The sequence below is a fragment of the Heliangelus exortis genome, chromosome 12, assembly GCF_036169615.1.
Source record: "Heliangelus exortis chromosome 12, bHelExo1.hap1, whole genome shotgun sequence".
NCBI lineage: Eukaryota > Metazoa > Chordata > Aves > Apodiformes > Trochilidae > Heliangelus > Heliangelus exortis.
In genome coordinates, this window is record NC_092433.1 from 19769535 (window position 1) to 19792359 (window position 22825).

The 22825-nt window shown below is 40.3% G+C and overlaps 1 long non-coding RNA gene across 1 annotated transcript in view; it reads right to left on the bottom strand.

Moving 5' to 3' along the window:
• LOC139801711 (uncharacterized) overlaps positions 1 to 22825 on the bottom strand; it is a 131684-nt gene that overhangs the window by 93459 nt on the left and 15400 nt on the right. The window lies entirely within an intron of this gene.

A 22825-nucleotide genomic window follows, 5' to 3' on the forward strand; every position in this document is an offset into this window, starting at 1 on the left:
TTCAGAAACTGTGACAAATTTGCATAGGAAAACCTTTCAGCTGTGTGGCTGCAGACAACCTAGCAAGTCCCTGACAAATCCCTTTGTTCCTAAAGCATCCAAACTGAGAGGTGCATGGCAATTAAGAACAGAGGTCTCTCACCTATTTCTGTACTTTTTGCCTAGATTTGCAGACTCTGTTTAAGAGAAGAGGGAGATGTTACTAAAAAAACAAATATGTGTCTTTATTAGGAAGGGATTGTATTTCTGGAGAATACAAACTTGGGGAATTTATTTAACCAAGAGTAGGGTTTGCTGGCCTTGATCCAGCAGAGGATGTAGATAAATCCAGATTAGCTAACTGCTCCAAGGACAGAGGACCTGCTGTGTCCTGCACTTCTGCTGCAAGCAGTGAGTAACCAGCTCCTAGACTCCAACTCTGACATGGGCTGGCACAGCACAGTTTAAAATACTCTTGAGATTAACAAAGTCACACCCCACTCCACTCCTTTGAACTCTAGGGAATTTTTAAGCTTTGACTTGATGAAAGAAAGAAAGAAAGATTTCTAGGCAGACAGATGTGGGTGCTGGGCACCCCAAGCTAAATCCTGTGCCCTTCCTTAGAACTGCAGGTTTTAGAACTGGCAATACTGTGCTGAGCTCTGGCTTTCCTTGTGAAGTCATGAAATGCTGGCCAGCTCAGCTCCAGGTCTCACTCACACCAGTATTTCCTCAGAATTGCTTGGCCAACACAGTGCAGACAGTGTTTGTGATTACAGCTGCTTTCCTCTTGGCTTCAACTGGGAATCAAGCTCCCTCTTCAGCTCGTGTGAGCTACTGAGTCCCTCTGGGAGCAAGGTAACAGAGGTGTAAGGTGCAGTGGGAGAGGGAAATGAGAAAACTGTTCAACACAGTTTGGAAACAAGGCCACTGCAGTCCTGGGCTTTGGTCCTGAGCAGAATTTCCCCTCAGCCTGGCTGCAGGCATTACCACCACTTGCCAGCTCCATGGAAACTCTGGGATGCAACCTACAGACACAAATCCATCTCCTGGCAATGGCCTTTGTGCTTCTTTTCAAGTCCATAGCCAAGGCTGGAGAGTTTCTTTATTCATGAAATTTCAGCTTCCCTTCTCATAGAAGCAAGACCCAACAAATGTGTTCTCCCAGCATCCTAATGCAGGTACCTGCAAGGCATGCAGCAGAGAATAGAAATTCTCCTAATTAGAGACCTCTTTCCTAAAACTTTAGCCCTTACTGCTTCCTTGCACAAGGTCATACACTTAGTGCCTGGCAAACACACAGGGCTGCTAACTTTCAGCAGAGTGAAGAATTAAAATCCAATTTAACTTCAGGAACAACCCTTTTATTTGACACTGTCAAAAGAATTTTCTGTTTTAAAGCAACAGTAGGCTGGCAAGGAAAGCTGGCAATGAAATGAGACTTTGTAATCCTTTTTTTTTTTTTTACTATTTATTCTTAAAATTACACTATTTCCTAAGAAAAACATTGATCAAGACTATTAATTAAGCAAACCATTACTTCTAAATTCAATATTTGTGGTTCTGCTGGATTACTAGCTTGGATTTTAAATTCAAATGAAGAATCAGTGAAGGTATTCCTTAGGTATATTCTTCATGTTAAATATGCAGTGCTCAAAATATCTTAAATACACCCTGCATTTTTTTTCCTTCCTCATGGTAGTATAAATTGGTGCATAAGAAGTTGCACAGTGAACAGTGAGAATAGCATCAGTATTTCTATAATTTTATCCTTTACTGTTCAATAAAAATTTACTGTAATCAACCAGTATCCTTTCTTAAGGGTTATTAAGAAATAATTCGTAGACTATAATCAGTTTTCAGATTAAATTAGAATTGCCAATAGTACTTCATTGATCAGCACTTAGCATATCACTGGTTTCCCACTTATTTCCTACCCTATTTTTCTCAATGTGTCATTCATTATGAAAAATCAGGACAATAAGCACTAAATTTTACATCATTGTGATGTTCTATTTCAACGATCCACCCAATGTTCACCCAATAATGCAGTTTTGCCATGCATTATAAACCCACACTGAAAATACAGCAGGAGCTTGGAAGTACCAGTTAGGGTGCAGGATTTCAGCAAGGAAGGAAAAAATTACGTGAAGACAAGCAGCAGGTATATGCCACTGAATAAAATAAATTTCTAGTTTAAATTATTTTGGAATTCAAAGAAAATCTGCTTCTGTTTAAGCTACCAGTTTAATTGATATTGATATTGATAGTCCCATGTGCTCAGTCTTTAATATACACTAAACTCACATAATTGTGTGGTCATCAGCTTCTGATTTACACTGAAGCTCAAACACAAAATTGGTTCCAGTGCTGTCCTTGTGACTACTGATGCATAAGTTCAGCTATAAAAATCCAGGAGTAGTTTTTCAGCTGCACGGCCAACCAACAAAAAAAAAAGAATAAATGCTGATGTCACACCTAAAAAATAAGCACCTTCTCCCCAATGAATAAGAAGAAAATGGATTCTAAACAAAAGAATTATGTTATTTAGGTAGAAAAAAGAAATAACACTGTACTGGATTAATCACCTTAATTCAGTCTCTTATTCGGAAGGTTTACAACTCAAGCTCAAATCTACTATCCAAGACTCCCAAGGCTCACAGATTTCCCAGCCAGTGTGAACCTGGTTGTTAAAGAAAGGGTGAAGAGACAGACACAGCATAGATGCTGCCCTTACATTTCTGTGTTGGGACAGCACCCAGAAAATGCTGATTATCTCCCAGAGCTGGGTTAAGGTACTGTGCCCAGGAAGCAAAGGTGCTGGCAGCACAGCAGACCTCACAAGGACAGAAACAAGCACAGGCTGGGGGACTTGAACCACACAGCCCTTCCTGACTCCCTAATGCCAGCTCCCTTCATTAACCTGCCACGGGTCACATAAACACAGGGGATGGCAGGAAGGCTCATGAAAAAGAATTCCAAATTTGGGGAAGCTGGTAAGGAGATATAAGCCACTTTTTCTCAAATGCTGCCCTCGTCCAAGGGCCTCTTCTGTAACTCACTGAATGCTCCTGTCCACCCCTGCTGACTACAGCCCAGCCCTTGAAACCCCTCTGAATGTAAAGCTCTCTGAAACATTGCTGTGCTGTGCCTAAACAATTAAAATTATGCCAGTTATCACTTAAAAAATATTGTTCCTTTAACTTCCTTTGACAGATGACAATTGGGCACGTTATAAAAAGGCCTGTAAGCTATTCCAGATGGCATTTGAGCTAACACGTGTCCTTGTGCCAAGTTACACATTACCGAATGGCAGGAGCCTGAGAGCTGAGGGAGGTTCAGCAATCCACAAGCTGTGATTGACACAGCTCTGCTCCTGGAGTGAGATGTCCTGCTGAAAGGTGGCTGGGACATGGTGGCTGTAGCAGAATTCCTGCTGGCCTCCTGTGTGATGTAAGAACTGGCACAGAAGAACAATGAAGTGAGTTCCTGCTCATCTTCTGCACTCTCATCCCCACCCACATGCCGTGCAGCCATTCTGACATGGCCTAATTTCTCTGAATCAAGAGGTGTTATTTTTGGTGTGCCTTTAGTCTGAGAGTGTTAGTAGTTCCCCTTTGTTGTCCCCCTTGTCCCCAGCTCTTGTGCCATGCCAGCTTTGCTCAGGGAAAGCCCATCCCACCCTCAGCATCAGGTGTGAAAACTTTGTGCTGGTGGATGCACAAGTGCAGATAAATAAAGAACTTGAGGCAGACAACTAGAGAAAAGAAGCACATTCAGCTTCTTAAAAATGATAAATATGTGGAGGTTAAACCTTTCCTTTCAGAGACTGGCCAAAAGCACCAGAAAGTTTGATTCCCTTCTCTCTTCCACTAACATCAGCATGAAAGCCTGACCTTCACTCACTAAAACTATGGAAAGATTTTACTTGTCTATGAGATGACTTTTTTAACCATATCATCTATAAGATGACTATTGAAAAGAATCCATCACAAAAACAGTAAAAATGAGAAAACATCCTCTAATTTTAAAAAATTCACAGGGGAAAAAAAGCACATTAAAACCAAAGAATAAACAGATATAAAGATGAATCAAAATGGTTCATTCCCATGGCACATTTCCAAACCGTCTGTAGTATCTTTAACCTTGAACAAAAGGTCCCTTTCAGACTGGAAAACTTAGAATGGGTGAAAATTAAACACCTGAGATATTTTTTTTTATATGCTTTCCCTTTGCTTAAGAAAATAACTTATATTTCCTATAGCATACACTGGATTTTGATGAGCTAATCTTCTTTCAACAAGTAGGAAAAGGGGATAAAAAATTCCACCTAAGTGGGATATTTCCACCAGAATTGCACACTTGCTTCTGAAAAGCTCCACATCCTACCCTGACCTTCTCCCTCACTCCCCATGCAGGTGGCAGCAGCACGTATGTGCACGCTGGGTGCCCAGCACAAGATGAAAGTGATTCATTATTCTGAAGGCTCAGGCAACAGATGCCAGAAAATCTAATAGAATGTGATGAGAGAGAAAGTAAGGCTGCAGTGCTGAATACCTTTCTAAGAGATCTGAAGGACTGTGTTTTAAAGCAATACACTGTTTTAATGTGGCTTGTACACAGAATTTTACTGCAAATAAAAGCTCTACCTTTTCAAAACATTTTTCTTAGAGGAAAAAAAGTGTGAGGGCACCCTGCTGTTTTCTAATGAGATGGTACAAAACAAGTCTCTATTTTGCTAGCTCAGGCAGGACAAGGTTTTTCATATGCCCAAATCCAACATGAGGCACATAAAATGGAATATCCTTCTACTACACCCAACTGATGGTAGTAAGGACTACAACCCCTAGAGCCACATGCCAACAAGTCAGAGATGTGAAACCATCTACAACCTTTTCTTTACAGAATATGAAATTTTAAGAAAGGGGTGAACTCAAGATTTATTAATCCAATACCTCTACTGGAAACATTACACTTTCTATCTTCAGATTCCATCAGGTTCTGCAAACTTTAGGTAAGCAAACAGTCACAGGAGCAAGCAGAGGCTCAGTTCTGTTACTGAATTCCCAGAATCAATGAGCTACAATGCAAACCTTTGCCCACAAGCATATGAAGCAGCAGCCCTGCCTGCACCACCACTGATCATGACTAATAGAGAGCTGAGATGTGGATGGATAGTGCAGAATGAAAATGACTGCCATGCAGCACTCTTTCATTTGTTTCCATTTTCAAGTAACAATACAATATAAAACTCTATATTATTTTTAGTTGCTAGAACAGGTGGCATAAGGAGAAAAATAATTTAGGATCTCATTTGTATGAATGTGGTCCTGTTGTGCAATGTTCTTTACTTTGTGCCAACAAAATGGAGAATTAACTGGTATTTGTATAAATTGTCCTTTTTATTTTGTCTGGTTAGATGAATTTGGGCAAAAAATGCTTTTGAATAATTATGTGCAGCTGACAAGAGACACTACCTTTCACTCATACCTTTAACTCATATTAGCTTTGGTTCTCCTCTATGGCCAGGACTTTTAACTCTAATCTTTTGATGCTTGCAATCTACAGGATGAGAGTACTTTACTCTTGACCTTGATGAGCACTACTGAATTTCAATTGTTTTCTCTCTAACAAGTAGCTCTGAAAGCTGTAACAATTTTGTGTGTTCTTGTGTTACAGCCTTGGGAGTCAAATCAAACTCTAGGCTGAGACTCCTGGACACCCTGCAGTATTGGACATATTTGTTTTACCTGACACTGGTGTAACAAGGAACAGGCCTGGCTTCTTCATCCTCTTTATCATGATGCCAGTGAAATTTACCTCCTATCTATGACTAGCAGTGATAACATTTGCTGCAGAGAAGCACGAATTAGACAGGAGAGAACTAGAGGCAGAAATGAACCCTTAGGAGATAAGAAATTAGAACACTTAATTGCTGCAAACATATATACAAAATCAAAGAAATACACAAAACAGTGACAAGAAACTGTGCTTCTAAAAATAGCTGAGGACTGATTGTGCACATATGCACAGCAGCTTGGTATTAAGATGAGTATATTACAAAGAACTCAAGGCATGTAATGTTTATCATTATTTTTCATTTCCATATAGCAATAAGGGTCAGCAAATTTTATCCCTTTATCAACAGATACCTGCATGTGGCAACTGCACATTCCTGCACAGGAAGCTGGACTGGTAATAGCTCCTGTGGTTCTCACCACATCTGTCTCCCTTGCTCCAGTTGGTACAAGAACTCCTGTAGTGCTCTCCAACACTTCCACAGCAGGAAAATCCCCAGGCCAGATGTTCTCCTGCATCTTTTCCCTCACTACATGATCAATTAGTATCCAGATACTCATTAGGAAAAAAATAATCACATTCTACTTGCTAAAGAGGCACAATATAATGTTTTGTTGCAGTACTTTAAAAAAAAAAAGAATTGTCTAAGAATTTTGCTTGCTTATTATTAGTTTACATTTATAGCTGCAGGAATTCTGCACGGCATCTCCTGCCTCCCTCCCTCCCTCCCAGTGTTGTTACAGACAGGTCACTGGCTTTGAAATGTTTCTTTTTCAAACTCTGGGAGAAGGATGGGTGAGGGAGCCCTTTTTGAAATCTGCACAAGGGGTTAAGGCAGAAAATATCAAAGCCTTGTTTCTAAAACCACTCTAAGAGAAACATTCACACATTCTCAGCACTGCAGAGAAACAATAAAACTTTATAAGGTTTAAATAAAATGAAGCTAGTAGCTAATACTAAAAGTTGGCACATTACCAGCTGCCAAAAGCAGATCAATAAATAACCATCTTAAACTAAAGAAAAAAGGCTCAGCAATGTTTTCTCAGGAACCTGCTAGCAGAGAAAGGACAGGGGAGGGAGCATGCTATGTGCACTTTGTGTTGCAGTGGTCTTGCAGTTGCTGCTTCACTTTTTATAAAATACTTCTGAGCAGCAGAGGCAGATGCATATAATTTGGTAACAGCTACAGAGCAGCTTTAGTCCTGCTCCTGGAACATGGGACTTCACCCCAAACACAATTTCAGTGGCCCGGGAGGCTCACACTGACTGCTCAGAACTGCCAGAGGAGGTCGAGCTGAGTGCTTACATGATGGATCAATGATACAGTCACTTCAAAAGGGAAAGACATTACCACTTCACCTTTTCCCAGCTGAAAAACACTTGCCAGAACCTAAAACCTCTCCAGAATAAAGAGCATTTCTGGCATATTTACTGTCTTGCCCAAATTCCCCTCGTACACTGTGCTAGCATTATGCTAAGGACAGGCTGTGTTCAGGCTGACTCATGGCAGTGCTTTGCAGTCAGGTGTAGGAAGCTGCAGAGTGACTTGGGCTGCAACAGTGGGAAGCAGACGGAGCAGCTGACCTGAGCTACCTGACCAGAGCAGCTCTGCACTACTGAGTAATGCACAACTCTGACAATCAAGCAGACCATTCCCTACATCATAAAAAGCTCACAAAGGTCACTCACTCATGGAGGATAAAACAAAAAGGAAAAAAAAGTATCTGAAAGCTTATACTGAGAGAGGAGTGGAGTAGGAACAGGCTCCTGTGATGCAGTGCAGTAAGAATAGGACATTATAAAGATGGAACACAAACCACAAATTCCAATTTCAGTTGCTTTGTGGTTTTAAGGCCCAATGTTATCTTAATGTGCTTCCTGGCTCCCATCATTAAATTCACTAATCCCATCTTAAGGCATCATCAAGTTAAGCTAATTTTAAGTTAGGACCTGAGCTTACATCCTTTTTATTTTCCCTTTAGCAAAGAAACAAAATTATTGAGCCCTTTCTGTGCCAAGTAGGTATCTTCATCTCTAATAGCTCCTTCTTCACTGTCCTCCCTCTGTACTTCAGGGGTTATAAAGGAGGCTCAATACATTAGTTCATGAAGATTTACATATATCTGGATACTTAACTGAGCTATGCAAAAAAATCTCACAATATCCTCACTGTACAGCTGCTTGGTACTCCCAAGCTGGCATTTATGCTGTATTTGCAAACTCTCACATCTGTTTAGTTACTCCTATTTCTTTGTTACAGGGTGCTAGGATGCCTGAAGATAATACCTGAAAAACCAGCACGTCAGTCATACCTTCTAATACCACAATCCTGACAGACATCACAAGCTAAGCAGGATCAGTTTGCCATCCATCTGCACTCTGCAGACAAACACAATTACTAGATTAAAATCTCACAGATATATGACTACTTGGAAAAATAAATTTGCCTTGTTATCTGCTAAAAAAAAAAATCACCTAAGTTTCTCTATCACTTTGCAATAATGTACTTAGGTCATCTTTTTAATTATACAGAGAACATTTCTGAAGTATTTCCATCTTCCACCAGCCTTTTCTCTCAGCAGTATGAACCACCTTACAGCCCAATTTCAGCTCTGGCAATTATCTGTCTAACATTTTTAATTCCTTTTTGCAGTTCAAATTAACACACTGACATTTGCCTCCTGCCCCAAACCTCAGCAAAGGTTTATAGGATCTCCTCAGCTGCTCCCAGCCATAGCACAGCTGGATACAAACAGATGACATCTGCAGTGAGAAGCACCCCAGAAAATCTCACCCTCAGCCAGGTTGTGCAGGTCAGTCTGGGCAGAAGTGAGCTGGAAGCTGATGCATTCATGTCACTATCAAGGAAACATACCCAAGAGTTGGATGTGGGAGACAAGGCTTGTTTCTGTAGCCTGGCAAAAAGTTAGATGTGATCTGTGATGAGATCTGTGTTCTATTTATGAAATTTCCAACCTAAATTCAAATGTTCAACATGTTCAGTAATGACAGCTTAACCAACAACACAAACATTTCATGCCATATTTTCATTACTCTTCATAGCTCCTGAATCTCAGGTAAAGCTTTTAATTAATGTCCCACTTCCCACGTGGCTCTGTCCTCAAAACACTTGCTGGATGTCACAGTTATCTCTGTCCTACTCTTTTCCAGATGTTTCTCAACCCATGCAAATCCCAGTAACACAGTATGTGCAAAAATGCATAAACACAGATTTATCTTTCTGTACTTACTAAACACCAGAGAAGAATAAATACTTCTCCTGCCATCACAGAACTCACTCTTTGGCCTCAAGACTCCTAAACACACTGAACATGGAGGTTAAGTAATATCTGACCAGAAGCTTATTTTTTTATTAGAATCAGCTCAGAAATTCCAGCTTCAAAGTCTACAACACACTCTTACTATAGGTATTGACTATAGGTAAATAGAAAGTTGTGGATCAGAGACAGTTATTTTTAAGAGCTCTATGTTTTGTGTCCTCAACCTTAAATAATGCAATTGCCAGGAAAGCACAATCCCAGCAGAGGTAACAGCCCCCAGCTAGCTTCAGCTAACAGGTTTTTTGTTTCCAGTGCCAGGTCAGTACTACACACCTGAATCACTGTTTTAGCATCACAGACAGGGTAGCTCAATAAATAACATCAAAATATCTACAGTGGGACATTTACAGTGGTACTCCAAATATTGAAGAGGGCCTGTGAATATGAAAGAAAAAAAAAATACTTCTTGCTAGAACAGCTCTGGCTTCATAGCACGTTTTCCTGCCGATTCCCATTAGTGCCAAACCCACCACTAATGTGTCTGTCCAGATGAAACCAAAATGATGGATTGCAAAATTTACACAAAAATAGCAGCATTTGTACATATTGCAATCAGAGTGCTGTCTTAATAAACATCACATCTTAGCAGAACAAAATGTGCAATGTCAATTGAAGAAGCCAGCTCCTACTTGCCCAGAGCAGAGGGAATGTTGTTACTCACTTTGGCCAGCACAAGGATTACTCCCTGGCTCCTCCAGAAGCACATTCCTTCTCTCAAGGAAGGGGATAAACCACTCACTCTGTCTGCATGCAGCAACACAGTTTTTTACTGACATGGAAAACAGTAACTCTCAGGACCATGAAGAGACAGTGATCATTGATCACTCTAAAGGACAGAGCTGCTTGTTAAACTTCAGCTTATCCCACCACTTTTCTATAGTTTCTTTCCTAATTGCACATGTAATGAGGCAAATTGAAAGTAGTCTACTTTAGAACTTACATTTTAATGATGCTTTGACTGTGGTCTGAGTGCTAATGCCCTCATTTTTATTACTGATTATAGCTTTCTAGTGACTGCTCAGAAAGGTATTTCGTTAAGAAATGCTTATAAAGCATTGTAATTATATATTGTACATGCTGAGGTTACAGTTAAAGAAGTCAAGAATTCAGTTTATGAAAATATATTTTGTGTGTTACAATTTCCTTGTCATAGTCCCTTCTGCACAAGGTTCAGTCATAGCAAAAAGCCTTTTGAATACAAGTGACTGTTTTCCATTCAAATAAAACCTGGTAATTCTACATAAAACGATGCTTTGCTGTTTTTCTAACTTGATATGCATGTCTTTCTTTCATGTATGAAATACCAGCAGCACTTCTACCCTATTCTCCTTGCAAGAAGTACACAGAGTTGAATTTAATATGATTTCAAAAATAAGATTTTTCAATTACATGCCTATCTCTATTTGTACTTTGAATGCCAACAGCTACCAACAGAAAACAGGTTCTCAAATTTATCCTCATGTTCTCTTCATAGATTTATCCTCCTGAGCACCCCTGCCCAGCCCCATACAAGAAGAATAACCCTTTCCTTCACATCAGTTCAGAAAGGGACTTCCATAAAAGCAAGACAGGACTTGCACACCCCCCTGAAGCCTCATGACAACAAATGCAAGAGGCTCCAGAGGATAAATAACTGGATTTTTAATTCTGCTATGACAGGAGTGAGGAACCTTAAGTAAAGACAGAATTCTCAATGTAATGAGTGACAGTGGAACAAGCCTGACCTTGAAATAGCCAGTATACCAGTGACTGAACATCTGTGTCTTTGTGCAGCTCTGAATATTGGTTCAGTTACTGTTGTTTTCTCTCTCAACCTTTACTGCAGTGCATGATGCTGTACCCTGGAGGGCATGCGATGCAGTTACAACTTTTTCCATTTTTCATTTTTTTAAAAAATGGGCTGTATCACTCTAGATCTTTTCCTAGGCCAGAGGCTAGGCTCAGAAGTAAACAAAAATCTTTGTAGGACGGATGAAGCATAGGAAACTGGAGCCATACTCCTGCTCCCTACAAAGTGACAGGACAGGAGAGGAGGGCCCTCACCCTTATAGCTCTCTGCAAGACAAGAAAAATAATGCAGTTTTCAAAACTGTCAAGATACAGTCTAGTAAGTTTCTTCTTTCAGTTCAGCTCCTGTCCCATCCCCAACCACCTCAAGCAAGTCATGTTACACATTCAACTAACAAGGCTGAGAGCTCGAAGCAGGAAACAGTAAAATAATAAACAAAAAATTACCTCTTCTTCATGCTAAACCTCAGTGGCTTATAATTTAGCTTTCTCTATACAAGGTCTCAGCAGGAGACAGCTAATGACTTTTTCTACCTAAAAATAAGCTGTTCCACATTATTCTAGGTAAAACTTGCTTAGCTTTGTGTGAGAAGTCTGAAATCAGGTAAAACATAAGCCTTTTAGGGCACAAAAAAAAAAAAAACAAACAAAAACCTAAAATTAGCCAAATAGTTTAATATCAAATTTTTAGCATGTTACATCAGTTTTTTTCTTTCCCTTGCTTGGATTGATTTTGAAGTGTGTTACCATGAAGAAGCAGTATTTGTATTTAGCCCTAAGCAAATGAAAGAATATTTTAATAAGGAACTAGAATAGAAAAGGTGACAGCTTATCCATAGTAATTGTATACAAATATGTCATGAGAGAGAGAACACTTCCTCTGTTTCTAAACTGTTTAAACCAAGTCTCCCCAATTCCAAATTTAATTGCATGTATTTACACAGCCATACTGCTTTAGAGCAGGTGCTCATTAAATCTGTAAATATTACAAGATTAACTATCCACTTTTTTTTTTTAATACAAGCAAAATAAAGTTTGTTGGAACACAGAGTAATTCCACAGGTGCATTACTATGAATCATCCTTCAAGCTTAGTTATTTACTTGTAGGCTCAGACCACCAAAATCCAAAGGTAGTTGTGTCAGAAAATATTTAACCCACTGGAATAAAACTAGGTTTTTTATTCCAAGTGGGTGGCTAAAAAGACATTTTTCACATGTTGACACACAGTTTGTCACCACTATTTCCTACTACTTTCCCTATTTTACTGCCAAGCTCTGTACTTTTACATCCCACCAATATAACATGAGTGGCACATAAATGCTCTTTCTACACAAAATTCTAGAGGTCCCAGAACAAAGGTTCAGAGAGCCACTGGCCAGGGTGGCACTGCCACCTTTCCCTGTACACAGACTGAAAAAGGAGCTACTCAGCAGAGCCAGAACCATGAGGTCTTTACCCAACAGTGCTGAGCTGAGCACTTGTGTTCCTTGACCAACTCTGTAAGGTATCAGTTGAAAGTCAAGGAGAAGAACATGCTGGGACATGCCTTGCTAGTGCAAAGTGCAACTGCTCATAACAGAAGCAAACCTCTCATTTTGCTGTTCTTCCAGGACAGGTGAAAATACATGGAGTGCTTTGGATGTTCAAATAATTTCTGCTCAAATAAGAAAACCCTTCCAGAGAAGTATCCATAGGTCACAGACACCACAGTGAGCCCTGACCATGACTGCCTGTAGAACAAACTCACACATCTGATGAGAGCAGGACAAAGGTGTTCATGTAAGAATTTCAGAGATGCTTATCCCTCAAAAGTGGTGGGAAGCAGTTTACCCTTCCCCCCTGCTAACAAACACAAATAAAAATAGCTTGAAGCTGACGACGCAATCTGATAGAAAATGCACTTCAAAATTAATATTGTCATGCTCAAGGATGTTTTTGCAAGTATCAGGTCTTAAATTGAACACCTAAGAACTGACACAGCAGGTCAGAGAAAAGGCCGATCCAGCAGAGCTGTCTGACAACAGCCAGCTGCAGATTTTTATGACAAAGGTAGCAAAATCCTAAGGCTGGGGAGCTTCTGAGCTGAAGCCTGGCACTCAGACAGTTTGGTTTAATATTCACTAGTGGACTCAGCCTTCAAAAAGTCTATCAAATGTTTTTTTAATATAGTTATCGTTCAAGTCTCTGCCACATCCCATGCTGACGAGCTCCACACTGTGATTACAGGCTGTGGGTAGCAAGACCACTTCTTTCTGGTTACTTTAAATGTACCACCTCATAGTTTCACTAAGCAGTTGCCAAGTTCTGTATGAAAAGCTGTACACATTTCTGAAGAGCCTTCTCTACACGTGCTGTTTATAGAGCAGTATGACCACACGTTAGCACTTCACTACTCCTTCCTCTGCCTGACCAGCCACACACTGACCTGCACAAATCATGGATCCCTTGGACTAATGGAAATGGGACTAACCCCCCTCAATTCAAATAAAGACTTTTATTCTTCCTTCTCTTTCCCATACACTAGCAAGTTACTAATCCATTTTTCTCTATAAAATAAATAGCATTCATTTTTTCAAGAGACCTTGCTCAGAGTGCTCTGAAAAAAAAATTAATGTATACTCTATTGACTAGACCACCTCACCCAAATATCCATTAACTCCTTCAGACAAATCTGATTGATTTTGCAGACATGACTCTCTTCAGAACTTATATTTTCCAAACAATACCTATTTATGCATGTGGCTTATAATCTTTACTATTATCTATTAGTGTGCTGGTAGAGAAGCCATGCTTGCCTACTTGTAGTTCCCCACATCACCTCTCCTGCTCTTTCACATAAAGCTGTCCTTTTTGTCTCCATGACCCTGAGATTTATTTAATGACAGGTTACTCTACACTTAATAGTCTGTATTTAAGTTCCTTTTTCACCAAAGATGCTGCCATGTGTCCCTGTCAATTTTTTTTACCACCTTCTACTGACACATCAATTTGTGACAGTTCCTTAGACTATTCCCACAGGAAAAGGAGCTGAGAGGGAGCCTCCCTCAGCTTTCTCATACTGCGTGCCAAGGCAAATAATGCATTTAACTCTTCTATCATCACATTACTCTCCTTGAGTGTGACCTGGATTACTGTTTATTATTTTACTATTGATTTCCTATTAACTCCAAAAACAAGATGAGTGCCAGACTGTTACAGACTTGGTCTTTGGGCTGTTTGGTTTTTGTAGTTATGACTGTCAATTATTCAGAATTCTTTTAGCTTTTCTTGTGGTATTAAATTTAAATTATTAAGAATATATGTTCTTTAAATTTCCTTTCTTTTGGTCTCTGGTCTCTTTATAGTACTCAGCAAAGGAATACTTGTATACCTAAGGCTGGATTTAAGTAGAATCAAGAAAATTATTTAGTGCACAGAGGGGAAAAGTCATACCAAGTTTCTAAAGAAGCAAGCAACACCACCAATGTGAGAAGGGGGCCCAGAGAAAGCAATCAGAGGGTACAGAGGAGACCAGGGAGCAGAAAGGATACAGCACAGGCCCGTGTGCCCTGTAGCCAGCACAGCACTGGAGGTGCTCACCTACCAGTACTTAAAAAAAAAAAAGCCACCTGGATCAAAGCATAAAAGATTAGCATCAAAATCCACAGAGCTAGCCATCAGATGGAGAAAACTGACAGAAAATGTTTTTACTTTTATTCTAAACGAGAGTACTTTCCAAGGCTCTGAAAGCTGGGTACAGATTCTTCTCAGCCTGAGGTGCCAAAACCTACTATTAATGGAGACAGTTAAATCCATCTGACACCCAATTCTTCCAAACATTACAGCTGGTTTCTCAGACAGGACTGACAAAGTACACCACACCCTTCACCATTCTCACTTAGAGTATCAACTTTCATTTTATTTCATTTAAACATCCCGTGTGCACAGTGCTTACAGAGCTGGGTGTCTCAAGGGAATACCTGTCATCCCTCTGGTCACACACTCACAACTTGCATCATCCCTGAGCAGTGAGCAGTGCTAACATTCCCAAGGAACCCAGCAAAAACCCAGCTCAAGTGACTTCCCTCACTTCTTCCAGACCTTGCCCCAGTCCAAGGGCACTGCTTGCACTCTCCCCAGGCTTGCCCCCCAGGGCCTGCCAGGCTTCTCAGGACAACACTGGAAGTGAATTTCACTTACACCAGGAAACAACAAAGAGCTTTTGTTGAGACTATCCACAAGTGCTCACACATCAGCCACACTTGAGGCAAGAATTGATTAATTGATTTTCACCTCACAAATCAAACTCATGCTGACTCCCAAGCTCCAGGTGTTGGGAGGAGAGGTGACAGAATTCAGCCCCACTGGTGCAAGCAAGCTCCTGAATTACAGTGACACATCTGGACCAGAAAACCAAGCAGGGACCTTTTCCTCAATTGAAGCTCACAAGCATTCTATTACTAAATTAGATTATGTTCTCTTAATGATAAAAAGTAATGCAAGGACTACAGATGTTTTGGAACTACTTGCTACCAGTAGATCAGAAAGCCTTCAAAACCAGCCACTGTTCTGAAATGTGCACAGCTCATGAAGGGGCTCTGCCACCTCCTCAGGGAGCAGGACACCAGGCACACCCCGGTCCAGCCTAAAGAATGAGCCACACCAGTTCCATCCCCAAAGCAGCACCAGAGACCCAGCTCCAGTGGGGAAGTGTTAATTTGGATGTTTGCAGACAACTTTCATCCAATTACAGGCACAGAATTTAAAATGCACTCAAGCAACCTCATTAAGTCTACAGCCAGAAATAATGCTGCTGTAACTCTAACCAGCATGAGGGTGCAAGTGTCTGTTCAGTGTACACTCCTCCAGATACTAAAATAAAATATTTCTTCAGCTGAAGTTTCTTTATATCCTCTGGGTCATTCTCTCGGCATTAACAGTGTCCCATAAATCTGACATAACTACACTGCCTAAATCTAACTTTTCAGTGAAAAAAGCTTACATAAACAGATGATAAAATTGTCTCAATTTCCCCCCTGGGGGCTGGAGCTAAATGAGAGACAGATTTAGGGTTTTGGATGATCTGGCAATACTCGCAGGTTCTTCTAAATAGGGTTTGGAATTTTTAAAAAGTTTGTTGTTTTACCTCAGGCTGCTATATTTCTGTCTCAGCACAGATATACATATGCACTATGCTCATGCAAACACTGTCCACACCTCCTCAAGGCAGCAGATGCACAGCACAGGCACAACAGCACCTGGGTACCTGCTGCCTGCAGACACACAGTGCTCCAACGGAAGGCAAGACATGAAGAGAAACATCCTGGTGCACCCTTTTCCTCTAAAAATGCAACCTCTGAGCAGAAGAGGGTTATTTTGGTTTACCAAATGTCTTTACACTTAATTCAAACTAATAACTGCAGATGAAAAATTTGTGTGTAATGGAAATTCTTGTTGCAATGGAACAATTGTTGTCATGCCCAAAGAATTTCATCCAGAGGTACCTTTAAACCATGTTTCTATGAAAGGCAGAAGACTGCAAATTCAGGTCCCTACATGAAAGCCACAGCCTCAAAGATGCTGCCCTGAGGCAGCTCCCAATTCTTTCAGCACAGTCAAGAAAGGGGAGCTTCTCTCTTCACCTGCGGCAGAACCAGCACCAACACCAGGGCTGCTCTCCCCATCCCACCCCAGTGGGGTCTGAGCCCAGCAGCACTCAGCTCCCAGCCCCTCCTCTGCCTCCCCTGCAGCACTAACATGCTCCAGTGCCGTGCTCGCTCTGGTTTCCCAGCTCCTTTTCACTTGCAATTGCTCTGCTGCCATTACTTCAAAGCAGAACTCCAGAACAGTTGAGAGGAAGACCTTGTTCTGCCTCTCCTACTGAACCTGTTCTTTTTTTGCATAAATAAATATTCAGAAGACACAGAATTAGAATTCAGGCTCTCTCTGTATCACTTTGTCCATCCCAGGAGTCCTCTACCCCACCGGCTATAATCACTTTTTTCCTTCACTTCTCTCTCAAAGACTGAATTTTCCCTAATAAGTAGAACAACTTCAGTAGAAAAGATTGAGAAATTCATTCTGTACAATACTCTTTAGCACAGTGCTTAGAATATTTATTGGATATCATAGGAAAATAAAGAATTGAGCACAAATCCCATACTAGAAGAAATTAATGATGTGTATACAGGACTCTTAGCACTGAGTAAACTATTTGTACAAAGCAATCCCAAAGATACACAGCAAATGTGCTATGAAGACTGGCAGAAAAGAGGGCTATGTACCCATGATGTCTGCAGTACTGGGAACAAAGGGAAGAACAAAATTGTATTACCCCACGTCCTGTTCCCCAAACCAGATTTTCCAAGAAGCCTGATCACCCCACGAGACAGGTTTGCACAGCAGCCCATACCTCTCCCCAAATCACTCAACCCAGGCAGGAGGCACTGCTGACAGATGGAGCCCATTCAAGCATCTCCCAGACCCACAGCCCAAATATCATAACTTACCCTGAGGAAGGCCAGCAAGCCTAGCAAAAGGCAGCTCTGCTGGGGGGACTGATTACAGGGAAGAACCTCAGCAAGGTTCAACCCTTTCTACATGCACACTTTCTTTTTTGGGAGTTTCACTAGTTCACTGAAGGCAGTTAAAAGCTATCAACATCACCTTAACCTATTTCAATCATCTAAAAGTGAATTATCGAGCACCAATAATAATAATAATATTCAAAGGATCTTCCAGTTACTGAACAACCCGTACCTCTAAAGACATTGGGAACAGTGCACCTACCACCACTGATAAGTGTACTATCATCCACCAAACTATCTTGAAGATTAATGTATCCCCTCCATTTCACTGTTTCAAACACCTTAGTAGGTAGATAAACTGATTTTTTTTCTACCAGTTCCAAAAAAATGAGTTCTACATTCAGATCAACCTGTCAGCTCTGTCTCCTCTTTTGATCCATAGTCCCAGCTAAAGAACTCCTAAGTCTTCCTCGGGATTTTGTGCTTCTAACCTGGCTGAGAGCATCATAGCTGCAAACTCAGGAGCTGTTTTGTCTAAAGGCAAGCAGAGTGCTTTATGCAAGAGCTTTTTGCCACCTTCCTTTGGTTCAGGTTTAGTATGGTCTATCCTGACATGAACAGTGCTGTCACTGAACTTTGGCATATGCAGAAAAGACATTTTTAAAGGTCTTAGTTTTTCAAGCATCCTCCCAACTAGTCATGGTTATTAACTCTGTTTTGAGCACAAAAGGCTCTCTGAATACCTCCACAGTTACAAAAAGTGAAATATTGTTCCATATCAGTTTTTTAAATGAATTGAACTCAAGCATTAACATAAAAACAGTTAGACACTGATCATCTAGCTGAAGAAAATGCCATTGCAAACCTAATGAAAACAGCAGGGAAGCACAGGGGAAATAAGAACAATTCTTTGCTAGCAGCAGCATGTCTGTGGGCACACCAAAGTAACCAATGAGCTGACATTTACTAACAGAGCACAGATGCAACCAACTTTTATATGGATTTTAGACCTCCTGAGAATTTGCCATCAGAAGAATCTCAGCTCTCAAAAGCTAATCACATCCAGCTCAGCATAGCTGCCCTCTGCAGTCAGACAGCTGAGTTTCCATCCCCTTTGACTGAAGCCCACAGCAGAAACAGATTGCTCAGAAGGCAGGCAGCATACAGAAATACAATGCCAGAAGGCAAGTGAAATTTCTTCAATGTTAAAATACATAACTTTACTTTTATTAACATGTAACTGTGCTAACAGGTCTTGGGCACGGATTGACCACATCTCTCTCCATTCCCCAAAAGCAACACAAGATGCAAAACAGCTTTTCTCCATCACAGCCCATGCTTGTGGACCTGCATATACTGCCAGTTCCTTGGTAGGTAAATTTCAGCTCCATGTGAGGAGGAGTTAACCAACAGGATTTAAGCCATGGGAGATGCTTTAAAAATAAGAACCAAACAAAACCACACTTCTTGCCTCTGCTGTGGTTTAAAATTGCAACTGCTTTAATGGAAAGGAAAATTTTTCCTCAGGAAGCATGAAGAGTTAAAGACTGGTTTCCTGTAGAGGCAGTAGCAAGAAGTATGTGCAAAATACCTTTTCCAAAACACATCAAAAAAAGAGGTAATCATGTTCTTTGGCATTAAAATTTCAGTAAGTGGTAAAAAGCAGAATAGATAATACTCAGGGGTTCCCAAAATGCTACTCATTTTTTTCCAATAGTTTAGGTAGCATCTTATGCTAAAAAAAGCATAAAGTAATTTGCATGATTTTATTATCTAAAAGCAGAGAGAAAGGGAAAAAACCCAAATACGCTCAGATTTAGAACTCCTTTCTTCGGTATAGCCCTTAACTTTCCCTGCATTTGAGGGCATTATTGCTTTATACATATTTTTTATACATTTTATACATGCTTATACATTTCCAGAAGTCTGTATTAGATCTCCAGTGAAGTGCCTCTTGAGGAGCCTGGCTTTATTAGTGGAAGCAGGCTGAAACAATGCTAAAAAAACACATGTACTTAGTTCAGCTATATCAAAGAACAAGGCCAAGAGTCACTAGTATTTATTCTAACTGTGCAGTCATTTTCTGAAGTTATATTAAACAGCATCATCAAAATGATTACTCTGTACAACTACTATTTGTTTCCTCTTTCTTTTCTAATTTCTAGCTGGCAGCACCTCAGTGCAGGAGTTGCCAGGTACACACCACAGGAACGGATGACATCAGGAGCCAGGAGAAATGCTGTAATGTTGGGACAAGCTCAGCATGTCAGGAAGAGCAATGTTCTCTCCTCCCAGCTGCATTTCTGTGCAGGTACATCTGCTTTGACATCTGTCACAACCCACAGGCAAGATGGCTGGTGAATCCCAGGATCCTAAACCCCTTGAGGCCCTCAGCAGCTTCACCCTGTCAGTGGTGGGTAAGTGTGCAGACACAAAAATGGCAATGCCAGTATTACTGACATCATTTCACACACACACCCTGACACAACATGGCAAATATTACGTGCCCATTAGTCCATTATATGGAGCACCTGAAAACACAAAATGGAGCTAAGCCTAGAGCAGAAAACTTGGTTTCAGACATAAATGCAATGGTAATAAATCACACTAGCTCCATCCTGGAGAATTATCATTACAAGCTGCTTTCAGTCCCTGTTACAACTACATCTAGACAGCCTGTGCCTTTTATTATTTCCTAAGTGTCCAGTGAAAACAAGCCAGATCTGATTAATCCTCTTTTCTTTGGGGAGTTAAAGGTGCCAAGCACAAACTAGACAAAGCTAGGGCTCTCTGGGCTATTTGAGAAAAAAAACTAGGGCCAAATCACACTGAAAGGGATGGAAGCTGAAAAATCTTTAAAAAGCCTCCTAGAGTCCAGGTTTGCTTTTTTTTTTTTTTCCTCTTTTCTCTTACCTAGCAGCAATTAGAACACCGTATTCCTCAAGAAACAGGAATGTTGCAAGGAGAGGTTGCTATTCAGAATGCATATTTTTATATTTGTATTATATTGTAAAATTCAGAAGCAAACCTTCAACCTTAACAGCACAATAGTCAGAAGGCCAACAATCAGCTAACAGAAAGGACACATTTTTCATAAATATACCTCCCCCCACTTCTGCCTTTATTCTTGTGTGCTCAGCTGCAGCAATTAGGAGAATAATCTATAGGAAGCCTACCCCCAAAATCCTCTCTCAGCTTTCTCCAGCTGTTTCCTTCTTTTTGTTGCCAGCAAACTCAGGCTCTGAAGAGATGATTCACCTCAGCGGGACTCCAACCTCTACATCTGCTCTGGGGGCATAATCTTTGCTGGGTACATGGAAATGGTCTTTAAACTAATGGAGTCACTAGACTAAGCAAAAATTCTCTGAATCAACATACTAAGGTTTTATTTTCAATTATATTTCTAGCTGAGTATTTTCAAGATTATAATCTTTCTTCTTTAATGACCATAATGCTGCCTTGCAGAAAACATTGCTGCTCTCAAAGTACCTTAAAGCACTCTAGAAACCCAACTCTATGTTACTTTCTATAGGCAAAGAAAGTAGCTACTGTGACCTGTCCAGCAACACAGACAAATCCTCGGAAGTGGAATTGGCATCCAATTACCATAACTCTCCCAAACCATAATATAATCCTGCCCCATCCTGTAGATACAGGATATTTGACTCCCAGGACGTGTGCAGAAGTTGCTGCAAATCAGTATTATACCAAGAAAAAACACACTACCACTCAAGAAAAAGTACAGAGCAGCTCCCAGGTTATAACTCTGAAGGAAATATATACTGATCTTTATCCCTGATAAATAAAAAATTTCCCTTCTCAAGAACATAAGTTCTGTGAAGCACAGAGAAGCTGGAAGGAGAAATGCTCACCTCCATCTTCATTTCTCCAACTGAGAATTGAGAGAAAGACTGAGTTGAGAAAGACTGCACAGCAGGTATAATGCATACCTTTCTCCACGTTACAGAAAAGTAATAATAAATTAAAGTCTACTAACAGAAATATTTTTTGGAAAATATCTATGGCCATCTGGCTAAGAGAAAAATCACAGCAAATTTAATTCAAATTTGATCTAAATACCATTTGAACGGAATCTCAACAATTTGTTACTAAACACAAGGCAGAAAAATGTTCAAGAAAAAGTCTGTTCTTGAGAGATTTCTTAGCCAGACACTAGAGAGGGATCCATCAAGTCCAATTCCTTCATTACACACAGAATTTGTCTGGTACAATATCCTGTTCCAAAGAACAAAGCCACAAAAAGGCATTCAACATAATCCAGAGACTAGGAAAAAATGTCAAATGAACAGTGTATACAAAGCAAGAAGCAGCAGTAGACAGTGATGCTCTTCCAAATGATGATAGGTTCCCCAATATTAGGGCTGGACATGTGTTTAAAAACAAGTTAAACTTATACACTGAAAGATCTTGACTCAGAATTCAAAGGAAAAACAGTCATACAGAAGGTACAAATACATATGAATCAACACTAATTTTCAGTGAAAGGAAACGGGTACAGATACAACATTCTGATTTCTGTGCTTTCTTGCCAAGGAAAGCAACATCCATCACTATGCAAAGAATTAAAATAGCTTTTCTTCAGTGCATTCAGCACAACCAATCTCAAGAACCACCCTATACTTGCAATATCTAATACAGAAGAATAGTCAATTTTCATCACCCAGTGGTTTCCTGGCTGAAAGAATTTCCTAAGGTTATCAGAAGTTTCTCTCACAGATGCTGAGCAGGCCCACTTCCACTCTCCAGGGACCAAAATTCTCTCTTGAACTACTGTGATTTTGAATTGTCACTACATCCACATTCATTACATGGTCACCATCTGCCAGCAACTAATAAAAACAACAGTTACCTCATGCTCCTAAGATAATGATTCTAAAAAGGTGGTGAGATTAGTTAACAGTGAAGAAAAGCAAGCTTAATAATCTCTCCCTTGGTATTTGGAATGCTAGAAATGTATTATCATAAATAAAATTCTTTTTTATTGTATATTTCACAACATGAGTTTCCATAGAAGACAAAACCTGAGGACCTGAAGACTGAAAAGGTAATTCAGTAATGTATTATGCTTTGCCTCCCCAGGGAGAAGATGAAACATGGTCCAAAGCTCAGGCTGGGGCTTAGCTGTGAACTATCCATACTGAAGTAATTTAGCAAACATAGAAAGGGATCCCCATAACCCCAAAAAGAACATTACAAGGACTCTTGAGACTATGCATTTTAGCTTCTGAAACATCACAGTAGAACCTACTCATCATCATGGTGTACCATGAGTCTCAATAATGAATTTCCAGACTCCCACTGAAGATGACACTGTTACCCACAAAGAACACACATCTCTTGTATGCAACACTTCCAACATCTACTTTTCTGCTTGTCACAAAAACACTGA